The following is a 14,894-nucleotide window of genomic DNA, read 5'->3' as shown; positions in this document are numbered from 1 at the left end:
CACCAATAGACTTCCCTGACTTTCCAATAGCTCACGCATCTTCACCTACAAGAAGTTAAATGCAGCATTTAGTTCTCTTTAATTGGAAAAAGCAGAAATAAGTTACTGCAGAATTTCACTTGAAAGCTGTTTTTTACTGCATGTCAAAGATATGATGGATGTATTGTCTTTCATATAAAATCAAAAGAGGGATTTTATTTTTACTTTCTAAGTAAGCAGGTGATTAAAAAAAAAAAGAGTGATACTGTTTCACCTTATACCTGGAGCAACTGATGTGAACTACGTTAAATGTGACCCCCTTCTCTTTAATGTCAGTCCATCTACTTGATCTTGGCTCCTACATATTCATATTGCCTTTAAATGTTCCTTAATAGCCTTCAGGTCAAAAGTGCAAATTCAGAGAGCCCTGATTAAAGGATATATAGTTGTTTTGTACAGTTCAATGTTGGTTGTTAGGCATTTGGGGAGATCCCTCGTTTATTAAGAGTGCACAGTGAATTGCATATTCCTCAGCAAAGGTTATACACCTGCATTTGCTGTCCCTGATTGCTGTGTATTTTAAGAAGAAAGAGCAATAAGTTTATGCTCAAAGACTGACATAAGTTTAGAGTATAAAGTGAGAATGATATCTGTGGAAATAAAAGGAAAATTGCATGGCATAATAAAAAAAAAAGCTAACTCAATCTTGAAATGCATATCATTTTTTTTAAAGCAATTTATCAGTATTCATTTTTTCTTCACTAACTGCTCTAAGGAAAAGTGGTATATATCCTTTCCTTATAATCAGAGAAACAAGAATACGGTAGTTCTGCCCACAGAAAAAAGTGTGTATTTCTCTTGTGTTTTGAAGGCAGGTGCAGGCTCCCTTTGCTCAGGCTGCAAGACCCCTAGCAGCTGTATAGATTCAGTAGTGGGGCACTGAGCTCAGGGTATGTCCTGCTGAGAAACTAATGGCTTCTACTTGGCTTGGAGCAAGCAAAGTGAGATCCTGCTTGCTTGCAGAATACCATGTAGAAATTAAGTCAAATGAAAACGCCAGGTTTTACTATGGTTCTCAGACTACTAATAGACTTCCCCCCCCCCCCCCCCCCCACCTTTGCAGAGGTTGTGCTCTGCAGGTCAGTTGCCCACACTGCCACTGAAGAACAAGAATGAAAAGCCAAACAAGGGAGGAGTTCATCATGTATAGGTGAAGTTCTATTACGCTCACATTAGCAAATATATAGAGCTCTATATACAGAAACGGTAGGACCTACATAAGTGATGTGTCCAGTCCTGCATCTGCAAAGATGTTCACATATTAGACCATGTTAAAAACCCATCCTTTGAGACAGGCAGCCAGCTGAGGTCTCTGAAGGTGGCAGGTACAAATGAAGGACTGCAGCAGGTAATGAATGTTGACTATCTTCAGCAGAGTATTACCATAGGGAACAGGGAACCAACAGGGAAGGTTACTGTAAGTGGAGAAAAGTAACTTGTAGGGTTGATCTGAAAGGTATCCTTTGATGTGAAACAGTAAATCTGTAAACCTTCTCCCTTCAACCTTCTTATTAAGCAAACTAATAATCTGAAAATAAAAGAGGTACTGGAACACTGACTGGTATGGTTAAGGTAACCTTCCTCTTTTCTGAAAGCAGATCCTGATGTCCTGTTTTAGTTCATTCTGTGTCAAAACTAACCTTGCAATTGCTGAAGTGAGAGAATTCTATAAAAGACTAGGATAAATTATGATAAAGCTAGCACTTTTGGAAAGAAAAAGGAGTAATTGCCCATTACTTTGCATGGTGAAGTGTAAATCCTTTCTTTATCCTCCACTGTGGTAGCCTCATTATTAAAACTGAGTCATTTGACTACATGTAAGTACAGCATGTGGTTTATTTCTAGAATAATGGAGAGACCTCAGGTATACATCTCATCCCTAGGATCCTATATACAGGTTAATCTATCTTTGAACAAACACATTCAAAATACTATGGAATGCCCTTGGGGCAGAAGGGAGAGAAAGAAAATCTTTATAAAACTCAAGAATAGGGTAAGCTGCTGCTTGCTTAATTCCTTTTCTGTAGTATTTTGCTAGGTCAACATGATCTGGGGAGAGGAGGAACTGAAAACCACTATGTAGCTGAACATTCCTTTTTAATCCTTTTTAATTTACAGATTCCTTAAAATTTCTCACTGGAGATACAGATCCTGTACAGCAAACCTGAACCTACTGATTCTAGACTTGCTTTTGCAGACTCCTTAGAAGTAATGCATGTCTCCTCAGGGGTCCAGAAACCACAGGTTGAAGTAGCTGAGAGAACTAGAAAACTAGAATTACTGGTTCCACACTTGCTGATTCCAGCCAAGGTGGCATCTGCTAGGTACTGCCGAGCAGATTACTTCAAGAAACATCTTGCATGATCAAATAAGGAATTAATCTAAACAAATGCATGAACTTGTCTTTTGATTGCATCTAATACTGATGCTTAGTTACTTTGAGCAAGTGCTGACTTTTGCTGACAACAAAACGGAAAGGAAGAGATTAACCATGCAGCCTCTCATCTAGGATGCCAGAATACTCTGGGTAAATTCAGTTTCGTAGGCTGCCTTTGTTTTCACTATCTTTTTTTTTCTTTTTTTTTCCCCCCCCTCAAATTCAAAGTTGCATCAGTGTGGCATCTTCTTCCTTACCAAGAATCATGAGCATGTTTGAACAACAGAGATACCTTCCTTTTCTGAGAAACTAAACTGAATATAAATGCCCAATTGTTCCTTATCCAACCATAAGTTGTTAACATTTTCAGTGGTCACCAGCTTTTGCTCTTTTAATGCTCCTTGTGCCTTCCCCTTTCCTTGTCCATTCTGCTATACCCTCTAAGTTATTGACATGTCTGGTGTCCCTGCAGCTCCAGGTCTGCTTACCACCTGCTGCTTCTTTTGCTTTCACAGGTGCTCAAGTTAATTCTTTAGATTCTACTTCCTAATTCTCTCCTTTGTATGTGAGTGATGTACACCCAACCACAGGTCACATCTTGCTTCTGCTTCTTCCACTACTGAATGTTTTGCAAGGGCATTTCAGGAGCTGGAGAGACTGTCTGTACTGAATTATTTCCAAGAGTCTTTTCAAATCTTTCTCAAGCAGAAGTCCCACTGCTCCCATCAAGTCCCTCTTTGAGACTTTCATTTCCTTCCCTAAGCCTTCTTGTTGCCGATCTTTCTCCAAATGTCAGAAGTGTTACTGGTTTAAAGAAGAAGATGGAAAGGCTCTGTCACAAGCTTTTTCCATCAACTTACCTTCTTTTCTTCTAGTAGCTTTTGTTCCTGGTCTTTTCCTCATCTGTTTCCTTCCCCAGCGATGTGTTCCAGCAGGACTGCACTACTTCTTACCCTTCCTTCATCTGCCTGGTGGCTCCTTCTATTAATGTCCTAAATGTATTTTAATGTTCCATGTCCCTAAACATATAAAAGTAATACCATAATAATCCAACTCTTTGTCATCTTGAGTATTGTTTGATATAACTCTAACCTTTCCCCACCTTCTGCATATCCCCATTGTTCCCTACTGGTCTGTCAGAAGTGCAGCAGCTCCTACAACAACATCTCCTCCTGCCTGACAATCAAATCGTGTTTTTGCCTCGCTGAATCTTCTGGCTCTGTCTTCCTGGACCAAATGTGTCATCCCAATGCTTCACAAGCCAAATCTCTGACTTTGGTTCCTATTGTGTAGTCATCAGTGCCAACCCCAGTGTTCTGTTCACTTGCTTTCCTTCACTCTTGCAGGCTGCTATGTTATCTCCCAGCCTGTGGGTATCTCCTTTTTCTAATTCAAGTTCTTCCTCAAAGCACATTTCATTGGAGCCGTTGTCACTAGCCTGCCCTCACCGTTCTGTTATTACTTACAGGCCCTTTAACAATAAAAGAAAAAGTAGAAAGCAAAAAGGAAACGAACAGAAACATTGTAAATTGTCACTTTCTCCGCATCTTCAAAAGAGTCATTTGACATCCGCTGTTCTTCAGAATAATGTGGGAGAGTGTTTGCCTTGCAGAGCACCACAAACAGTAGTGGTGCCTAACAAATATTGTTAATAACTAACTGGTCCTTTCTTCTAAGCACTCACTAGGAATTGTCTGTGTATAGGGGTTGTATAATCAGGCTGCTGTCTCAGGGGCCTGCTGTCAGTATCTCCATCCCTCTTGTGAGCAGCAGAAAATGACTATGTATTAATAATGAGCTATGAGATGCTTGAGATTCTCATCTCCTCACTAACAAGGAAAAGCCAAAGGAAATGTATGTAAAAGATCCTTGTCTGAAGCGAAGTCAAGATGCCGTTTTCATTTAGTTCTAAAAACACTTTAGACTCTTTGCTTGTATTGTATAACAAGCTGCTGTGGCATACACAGACAATGTGGGCAAGAAACAAAGGGGTCACTTACGTGGGACATGACTACCACCTCCTGAGGTACTCTGCTGCTAGGGGGAACCATAGTTATTCACTTGCTGGCTGAAGAAGTGGGATTCTGCTACCGACTTCAGCAGAAAGGGGAGTGTTGTCCGCGCTTGTCATTTCAAAAGTTGGTCAATAAAGATATAAAGCCTTTTGAAAAGTTTGGCTCCAGTGCTGAACAAAATAGGTTACGGAAAGTGGCTGAAGAATTAGTTACTTCCATAAACGTGTTTTCAGCAGTAAGAGAGACCAGATCATTCAGTAGTTTTCCTCTTTCAGCATAAACCAGGGATTTGGTGAATGGCTTATCTGAAGACAAGGTCCTTTTTGCATCCAAATTCCATGGCAGGAAAATGTATGCCCACACTTCAATTCAATGTGGATTGTATTACAATATTACAATTAGCAATGTTTCAAATAGCTTCTCCCACCAGATCGGAGTATAGAGCAGCTATAGTAGCAGCTCCCTGGCGCAGTTCAGAACAGTAACAACCTTACTTACAGTGGAGTATGGACACCATAGGAACAAATGAACTTTTCAGCAAGGAGGGAACAATTGCAAAGAGCCTCTGAAAGTCCATTTGTGCTGCACCAAAATCTTTGTTCTTTAGTAAGAGTACCATTAAATTACATAACTCTCTTTATCTCAAGTAAGGAGTTTTCTCTTGGGTTGTGTTTTCAGTTGTGGTTTGTTTTGTTGTTGGGGGGGGAGGCAGTAGTTGGGTATTGTTTTTTTCCTCCACTGAAGGCTGCTACCAGCTATTCACACATTTTATCTTATAAAGAAAGCCTGTTTCTCCACAATCAGCCTGAATTCTCTTTTCCCTTTTCCCAAAGATTTAAAACACAGCAGTGCCAGAAACAGAAGCCTTCTTTCTGTGAAACTGCACTCTTTTTTTTCTCCTTTTCCTTTGTTTTGTTAAAAAAAAAAAAAAAAAAAAAAAAAAAGACTTCTGAACAGATTAGGAGTACATTTACTGGGGATATAAAAGCAGAGAATACCTAGTCTGAAAGTGTCTTTGCCACATTGCTGTTGTGGTCACTTGTAGTAATAGAAAGTACTCGGTTTCAGCAGCTCTTCTTTACGCATTCAATACAAATCTAAACAGCCATACCAGGTATGGGGAAGCTCTCAGGATTCAGCTTATTGATGCTGTCTGCAGTTCATGTTGGCAGAGTTCCCAGCAGAGGTTTTATATCCGAAGGTTATCGCTGTTAGCTTTAATCATATATACAATATCTCATTCCAAAGTGAGGGACAAACCCAAATTTGTATATAACTTGCAATGGTAAAAACTACTCCAGTATCAAAAGGAGAAAAAAAATAATTTTGGTGGTATTTTACTTCATAAAGCAAATGATACACTGTTACTTAGGTCTGCAAGTAAGTTTTCTTGTCTGTTGCACATGAAACCTCTTGAGACACCGAACATGTGCTTTTGCTAGTAGGTATTAACATGCTTTGCTTCCCACTCTTGGGCAACTATTTCCATTAGATCCTAATACTTTAGGCAAGAGAGCGAAAGTAAGAGACACTGAGGGAGAGCAAATTCCTCTTGAATAACACCGCTTGTTTACAAACCTTCCACAGCCTGAACTAAGCCACTGGGAGGTCTCTAAATTAGCTATTGGAAAAAGTGTTTCAGGATGGTTTGTGTGGTAGAATGGAATTGATAATAAAAGTTGCTTGTCTGTACCCTGTGAGCTGATTAGCTCAGGAAGAGTACACACAGTGTTACAATTAGCATTCAAAGCCTATTCATCTGTACACTGACACACAGAACAGTCTCTGTGGGAGGCTTAACTGGGAGAATTATTCCTTCTTCTATGCTGTTTATAGTTAGTTGGGCTTTAAAGGATCCAAAGCCTTTAAAAGAGGCTTGGTCTTTGGGAAATCATTGAAGATGCTAGAAGCTGAAGTGCTTGGCAACTGGCAGAACTGAGAGCAACTGCTGTATTGCTCTCTATCAAGTCTGGTATTTTGCACTGCAAAAAATGATCAGTAACACATCTAAAATAATGTCACTAGTTAGTAGCCAAGACAATAAAATGTGTTAAATGTGACAATTGTTCCTGCAATGTTGCGGTTGCTAATAGATCTAAAAAACGCTAAGAAATGGAACAAATGATTGGCCCTGTAGTAATATTAATGTGCCCATAATTGCATATATAATAACAAGCATTTTTAGCCTGGCATCTAAACAAGAAATTAAAATTGAAATGAATGAGGCTGAAATACTATGGAGCACCACAGCTATGTGATTTCCTAACATGGGCTGTTGCATTAACAACACTTTTGCATGCAGTTTTATCCACACAAGGTCAAAGGCTGAACTTCCTTCTGCCCATACTGTAACTGTCAGTACTAGAGAAGGTTTACAGAAACCCAAAGGGTACTTACACTCTTTCCCCAACCAATTGCTACGCTGGGACCCCCAGAGCCCCCTATCCCTGAGTAATGTGCACAAAATAAGTTACCTTCAGACACAGTCAGCAGGCAAGCTTGGGGGACTGCCAGCCCTGCATGCAATGTTGCATTTTGATTTGTGCATCCTGGGAGCCAAGGTTTTCAAGGGCAGCATCTCCATGTGAGAATAGCTATGGGCCCTCCCAGTACTTGACAAGCTTCCCCTCAGCAACAAGGAAAGACAAAACCCTTAATGCTCTGGGGTGAAGTTGACCTAAAAACTCTCATGAACCCCCCAGTTAATTTGGATTTTGTTTGTCTTTTGATTTCAAGAGGATCTTGCTTGGTGTCTAGTTTGTTACTGCTGTGGTTCTTTGCTCTCCAGCTACTATGTTACTGTCGCATTGCAGGAGCCTGAGAGTTGTAAACACGGGTCCCAAGGGTTGAGAATCCATCCAGGCCATGCCTGACACCAGACAGAGTGAGAGCTAGAAAGGTTGCTTGGTCAGCCAGCTTGTCCTTCTGCTCTTTGCAAGATTGCACCCTGCCTGTCTTTCTTCCCACAAACGCCTCACTGAATACATCTTTGAGTAGTACCAGGATGATACCCTCTTTGATAGTCTCTTTCAGACTCCAACTAGTTTTGGCATTCAGAAATACACTCTGAGCTTAGTCTCCGCTCTTCTTTCTTAGCTTGCTTCTGTGTCTTGGCATCTGCTGAGATTGAGTAATCCCCTTCCTTCATTTATATTTATATTTTGAAGGTATTTATAAATTGAAGCTATGGCCCCGTGAGTTTTCTTTTCTCTAGGTTATATTTATAGACCTTCTATAATCATCCCTTGTATTTTGTGCTTATCTTCCAATACACACGGTGTTTGTTAGCCATTCCATTGCTGCCTTTGCCTTTCCATGATTTTGCTTTGCATTATCCCCAAACTGGTGATACTAGGACTCATTTGACTGTAACCTGGTTGATTGAAGATGATGCAGCCCCAGTTGATCTAATACATAATCTGTCAATACTCCAGCCTTGTAAAACATTCTTAAACAGTGGCTGTTTTCTTACCTTTTAGAAGCTTGCTGCTGTTTCTCTTGCTGCCTGGGACACGGACTGCCTCTAGCTGTCTGTACAGCAGTCAGCACAGTGGATTTCCAGTTGCCTCTGGATTCCTTTTGTGGTTCTGTAATGTGAGATAATTATAAATAAGGCAGCAATGACTGAAAAGTGAAAAATCAATCACAGAGCCAGAATCTCACCAGCTCTGCTTTTGTAAGGATCTTAATTTTCACACTGAGCATTCCCAAACTGCTGTAACTGTAAGAGAGTTAGAACTGAAGGTGATAATGATATGGACTGGTGCAGATTTCCCTGAACCATATGTGAGATCAGCAATCTAGACTCATAAATTCAGTTCAGTAGCTGTGAAAGAGCCTTGAATTATTTAGTTTACTTGTCCGGTGAGAACTCAGAATTATTAAACTTTTGCCAACTACTGCATGTACAGGGTTTTTTTGCACAAAATTAGATTTTCCTTGTGTGTAGTTGGCATATTTTTAAACACACATGGTCAGTCATCTTTCTACCCTCTCACTTATTTTGAGTTCATTTTATAAATTTGTCTCCTGTTTCCCCCAAATAACTCCCCTCTAACTTTTCCTCCAAGTTTCAGAAAGAGCCTTGATCATATCTTAATGTTTATTCTGACCTTAAAATATCTTGACTTAAGAATTTTTCTGTGTGGTAATGCAAGCTAGATTCAAGAAAGAAGAATATATAATCTCCCTCTTAGTTAATGGATTTCTTTTTTTAACTTCTCAGAACAAGTAAAAACTTGTTCTGAAATACTGGGGCTGTCTAACACGTCTGTCTGGGCTTTCGTCTGGTGAGAAGGCATTTTCTTAAGTCATATCAAAAGGAAGACATTGCTTTAATTTCAGTACTGAAGATCCAGCTGTTGTTCTTGTTGTTCTTGTTGTCTTCACTCATGAGAAGCAGTTGCAATTCAGGAGCTGAGATTTACATGGACCCTTACAGAATCTAGGAGATGAGTGGCACATTAGGAGTATACTGATTTCTTAAGCACACTTTTCAAAGGGTAACCTGGCCCACAAGTAGCAAAGGTAATACGTGCTTGCTAAAAGATTTAGGGATTTTTTTCTTTCAACTCAAAAATTTAGATGAGTCATAAAAACATATTCAGTATCAACAAATCTCATTGACCCATCAGAAAACACAGTGAAAGCACTTGCTTCAGCAGAGGGGAGGATGGCACAGTGACAATATCAGTATGCTCCTGAGCCTGCACATCCCATGCTGTTTTAACTTTCTGAGCTGCCTTGTGACTCTGAGTGAGGGCTTAGGTTAGAAGCCATAAAAGTCCAGTGACGTGTATAATTGAAAGCTTGGAAACTCTCAACCAGTGATTTCAGTGACTAGTATGCCTGTAAGATTAACTTACCCTTTATAGGGGAACATCACTGCAAAAGGCTGTTTACATTATCAAATGGAATATTTTATACTAGAGTAAGTAGTTTCCAAGCATCATCATCCAAGGCTACATTTTAAAAGTGTAGTCTCTTATGTGTGCAAAAGCATAATGGTGGTAGAGCACATTTTGTGAATTCATCATTGCTGGCAAACCTGGGGGATGTTTGCCGAATTCTGATGGTGTTAATAGGAGCAATAAGCTAATGACATAAAATAAGAACATCACTAGATGAGGAAACCAAGGGTCATCTGCCTAGTAGGCTATTTGTTTAAGGAGATGCTTCTTCAAGGTTGGAAATATGTTTCAAAACTTCAGAAAAATACTTGGAATAAAAGCCTCCAATCTGCCACCACTTCATCTCTAGAACTCTAAGGTGCTGCTGTAAGAATAAGGTGGGGAGATGCTGTGTGAGCTGCTCTGCAGTACCATAATATCTCTGCTTGCTTCTGTAGCTAAAAAACCAAAGCCCCTTTGCCCCCACATTTGTTGTTGAGAAGTGGTAACCTAAATGTAGAACAAATGAAGTGTGCTATCACTAAGGGATTTCCAAAAGGGCATTATACTAGTAACTGTAAAAGCTGTGTGTGGTAGACTGAAAAACACACAAATCCCCTTGTTTTATGCTGTTACAGCTTTGACAGGCCCTCTCTTGGGTTGGTTGCTCCTAAAATGCATTAATTCTAGCACTTAAGCTCCCATGTTCAGTGAAATAGAGGCATGAACTGACCTTTCCAGAAGGAAAAGGTTAATGTCGAAAAACACTGATTTCAGCAATCCATCTTCTCAAGGTAACCCTAGAGTTTATGGTTTGCTTAATTATAGAGTGTTGCTGTTCCCTTGAAAAATAAATTTTGTTCTAAAGTGATCTATGTAGCTGAACCAGTATTCCCACTCATAACTGTTTAAGTTTTAATTGTCTGTTAATCGTCTGTCTCATCTGATAGCATGGAGCAGATGCTGAGATGCACCTGCATCTTGGATGATGCTGAGGTGGCAGTCAAAGAGAGTTCTCATACAATCTTTCTGGTAGTTCTTGCCTATGGTCATTCTGGGAGGAACCTGACAACACTGTGACTATCATAAATGGGATAACATGATGTTCTTATCCTCTTTGCATCAGTTGTTTCAGTTACTCCAATTAAATAACAGTGATGTTAATCACAACTGTGTCACATAAAGAACTTCAGTTGGGGGTTGAACAGTAAATCTGAGCAAAGGAGAACTTGGGATCAGTATTAGGACCAATTCTTTACAGGAAATGTACCTAGCAGAAAAGTTTCACCAGAGAAACGGTGAAACCTCATTGCTTCAGTTACCTGAAGTGACTAGACAGGGCTCTTGAGCAATGCTGTAGGAAATGATTTTCCATTGACAATTCAGAAGCATGACCTTCTCTAACAGCGTGTATCTCTGCTTGATATCCTCTGAATCTGGCTTTTCCAGCAAGCTAGACAGCCACATCTGAGGAAAGTGGACCTCATGACACCTGAAAGAGGCCCTGGGCCTTGAAGCTAAGTGACAAGGAAATACTTCATGTCTGCCAAAAACCTCGAAAGTGTCCCTTGGGGCTGCTCTGCGGTTCTGCATGAAGCAAGACCTGAATTTGCAGGTCCTCCTGCTCCAGATAACCCAGCTTCCTCCTTTTCGATGAGCATGTAATGGACATATGGGTGAAGTATAGGCCACTACACAGCTCCAAAAGTTCAACAGAAATACCAATACAAGGGTATTTCATTTACTGGTTAGTGTGGTGTTCTGTGGCCACAAAGATCACTGCACCATTCATTGCTTTGCCTTGTGTTGCTTTAAATGACTGGGGCTAAATACGCTTCCAACAGCTTCCATCAGGAGATTATTTTGCAGTTTAATGGAGTGCTAGGACATCCCTCCTGATACCATCTGACTTCTGTCTTTTCTTTGCTCAGCTTCATCCCATTAATTTTACTTAAAAAAAATAAAAATCTTTTACAGCTTTGTGTTTTTACATGCTCTGAATATTTTTTAGGCTGTTCTCATAGTCCCCAAGTAGACATTACTGGGATATAGTTTGTTCTTCCTTCTTGCAAACTACACGCTGCATTTAATTGTAAGCCTGTGATTACTGTGAAGATAATAAAAAGTCATTTAAATTAGAACTGATTGGAAAATATAGCCATGGGACAAGAAACCAACAGGAATGCTAGGCCAGATCCAGTAAAGCTTTTAGGCTGTTAATTTTCAGTGAGATAGCCGGCATTGGTGCGAAAGTGGGACTCTGTGAAGGAGGTAAAAGCCTATGTTAGGAGATGGGATCTCACCTGCTTTGTTGGACACAAGCCTTTGTATTTCCATACATTGGAAGTCTTCTTATTTTCTGGAAGTATGTCAGAGCAGGAAGCCCTGGTTGCGGCATACATGGGGACAGCCATTTGCTGCCTTTCAGCAGGACTGTGGGGGGATCACAGCTACATGTAAGGCCATCACAGGCTGAGGGCTGGTGCTATACATATTTCCTCATCTGTAGGTTAATGACCATATAGAAAAAAAAAGCTCTGGCAACTGACTGAAGAGTAGGAGGCAGAAGCAGCCCTGATCTGCAGCCCAGGAAAGGACGATGGGCACAGAAGATGGCTTTCAACAAAAAGGAGCACTGATCAGCCCAATGTGTTATTTCTTACATGTGTGTAGTAGCATCATGACAGTAGGCATGCCTACTCTACTGCTTCTGTTAAAAGTCTTCATTATATGCCTAGGAATTTGAGAAGGTTTGGGGGTATAAATCTGTTTGAAACTGCTAAAAGGCAAATTGCCGGTTTGAACAGGAACCAATTCACAACCTGGCTTGCAAACCAGGAGGCCTAAAGCTTACACAAAGTACCAAGAAAGCATTTCAAAAGGAAAAAAGTGATTGTGGCAGAGGTGGATACACAATGGCAGGCAGGCTTGGAGGATATGCAACAGTTTTCCAAACACTATGACAGTGTAAAGTACATCTTAACACTGACAGTCATATTATCCAAGCCAGCCTGAGCTGTTGGTCTAGAAGGCAAAAGGGGTTCTGGAATAACCAGGGCCTTTAAAGCAATTTTTAGGAGGGAGTGCATGCATCAGAAATTGCAGACTGGTCAGGAAGAAGCATTTTGAACGAACCTTTAAATAAGCTGGAAAAGCAGTATAGTGATCACCGTTGTGTTATTTGTAATGTTACTTCCCCATATCCAACTGGTCAGTGCTCCTACATGACCACTCCAGTGCAGGCAGCATCCATCACTTCTTGTACTATGTACAAAACATCTCCTGTCTTACTATGTGACCATTTCTGCATCTGCAGGAACAGTTTATACTGACATCTTATCTGTGCACAGGTTGGTCAGTTTTGCAGCAGGAGCCACCTGAAGGAGTTTCTGAATGCCCAAATCCTCCATCCGTGGTGCTAATCACAGCAAGACACACAGATTATGCCTATAGATCAATCTAGTCGAAGCAGGAGATGGCATGGGGAATCTTCAGGACTTTGAAATTCCCATCTGTGGGGCTCTTGTGACAAGTAGTCAAGTGGTTGTTTGTGCCACTGTCCACAAGTTCAGCCAGTGACCTGGTCTTCAGTAGGCCCTGGCACTGGTCTGGTGTCTCTTCATTGCAGAGACCCACTGGGAAGCTCCTGTCCCAGCCTGGCCTGACCAGCCACGCTTCTCAGGAGTCATGGAGCTGTAGGATGATGCTGCCTGGCTGGTGATACTGGGACTGGCCAGCTTCAAGCTGGAACCTGTAAATAGAGGCAGGAAGGTCAGCAACATGGCCACATGCCCCTGGGGCAGAAGAGGCCAGAGTGGTTTCCCAGTCCTCCTGGGGCGGAGAAGCTCTGGCCAAGGGGGATCCACAGAGAATGAGGTTTCCTCCTACCAGTGCCCAGGCCAGCACAGTCGTCACACTCACACGTGGCTAATGTGTTCCTCAAGGTGAAGCAGTGTGCAGTGCTGGTGCGTGCCTTTGGCAGCATGGGAGGAGCAGAGGACCAAGTGTCATGGCCTGTGAAAGCAGATGGGTTGGTGGTCACAGCAGACAGGGTCGGCAGGGCTGGAAGCTGTCAAGGACAAAGCAACCCAAACAAGGGGGTGTCCAGCACAGGGCACTAAGCTGGCCCCAGCTGTGTGCTGAGAGACCTTGCTCCCAGAGCCGTTGGTGAGGTGAAGAGCCTGGGCATAGTCCCAGGGATGTCCTCCATCACGTGGAGGACCATGTGGTCAGTGTTGGCAGAAACATCCTTCTTCCCTTCACAGCTCAGCATCCCTGTGGGAAAGAGCTGTCCTTCTCCCTGTCCCTCTTTGCAAGACCTTCAGAGATCTGGCCAGACCAGGACTGAAACAGTCTTAGAACTCTTCATGCTTTTGGGGTACCATTTCACTGTTTAATGGGAATGTTGCTGTACTTCCTGGAGACCAGCCGTGGGGAGATTTTTCTCTTCAATTGTCCTATGTACTTCCTTGCAGGTCAAACTGAACTTTAAAAAAATGATGATGTTTCAAAGATTGCTATTTTAAATAGAGGGTTTTTTTCCTGTGTTGATTTTTTAAAGATTCCATCTTTTGAAAACCCTTTTCCATTTTACATTTTCATGAAAATAAAATTTTCATGAGAAATGTTCATTTCAATGAGCCTGGTCAGATGACACAAGCTTCCCATCAAATGCAGTGATTTTAAGATGAGTCAGAGAAACATGGAGAAAAACAACACGTGAAGATTACAAACAATAAATTGGAAAAACACAATTTAAAAATATTTGGCTGGTTTTGTTTTTTTTTAAAAGAAATCTATACTTGGTTTGTTCCTTTTATTGTAATGAACATGTGCCAAATAATGTCTTTATCTTCTTTTCTGAGTTTCTGGTATCTCTGACTGAAATCATATTTTGCTACAAAACTGGCTTGTGCTTTCCTGAACAAGACCGTGTGTTTTTTCTGGGTATCTGGATCTATCCGACTTTGTACAAGCACAGCTTTAACCGTGAGGGACCCAAGGGCACCAGCACAGCCCCAGTGCCCCTGCCCAGCCCAGGACCCCATCTCAGCTGCCTGCCACCCCCAGTCCCTGCCTCTGCGATGCTGCAGCAGTGCCAGCCTCCAGCTCCCCACAGCCCTGTCCTGCCTGGCCTTGGGCTACCTCCCAGCCTAGCCTTGGCCTGTCCATGTCCCCTCCCCCGATTCCCCCTGGCCTGTCCTGCTCCCTGCCTGGGATGGTGGGATGTGCCCTGCTGAGCCCCATGGGGAACCTCCGCTGCCCTCAGAGCTGCTGACCCTTTCTGTGCCCTGATGATTATCTTGTTTTCATTTTAGTAGCCTGCCAAAGGTGTGTAATAAGATGCAAAATTAAGATGAAGAGCTGTTGAGACCCAAAGGGATGTGTGCTTGGGGCTGCCCTGCCTCTCCTGTGTATCTCCATTGCAGTTGTCCATGCCTTCTTTCTTATCATCTACTTTCTCTTAAAACCCAGGTTGGCTGGGTGCTGGAAGGGGTACACCCTGCTGCTTGCACCTCCTCCTGTCTGGCTTTTCAAGCCATCAAGCACAGTAATTTAGACACCTGCTTTCCA

At 41.8% G+C, this 14,894-nt stretch overlaps 1 long non-coding RNA gene across 1 annotated transcript in view; it reads left to right on the top strand.

The window, feature by feature from the left end:
• LOC114011939 (uncharacterized) overlaps positions 1 to 11,116 on the top strand; it is a 76,508-nt gene extending 65,392 nt beyond the window's left edge. Inside the window, exon 8 of the long non-coding RNA XR_008746631.1 lies at positions 10,770 to 11,116. This is a non-coding gene — a long non-coding RNA (uncharacterized LOC114011939). The remainder of the gene's footprint in view (positions 1 to 10,769) is intronic.
• Positions 11,117 to 14,894: the final 3,778 nt, after the last annotated feature.

Source organism: Falco peregrinus, chromosome 3 (assembly GCF_023634155.1).
Source record: "Falco peregrinus isolate bFalPer1 chromosome 3, bFalPer1.pri, whole genome shotgun sequence".
Taxonomy (NCBI): Eukaryota; Metazoa; Chordata; class Aves; order Falconiformes; family Falconidae; genus Falco; species Falco peregrinus.
The sequence above is the reverse complement of the archived record's forward strand: the minus strand, read 5'-3'. Positions and strand labels throughout refer to the sequence as shown.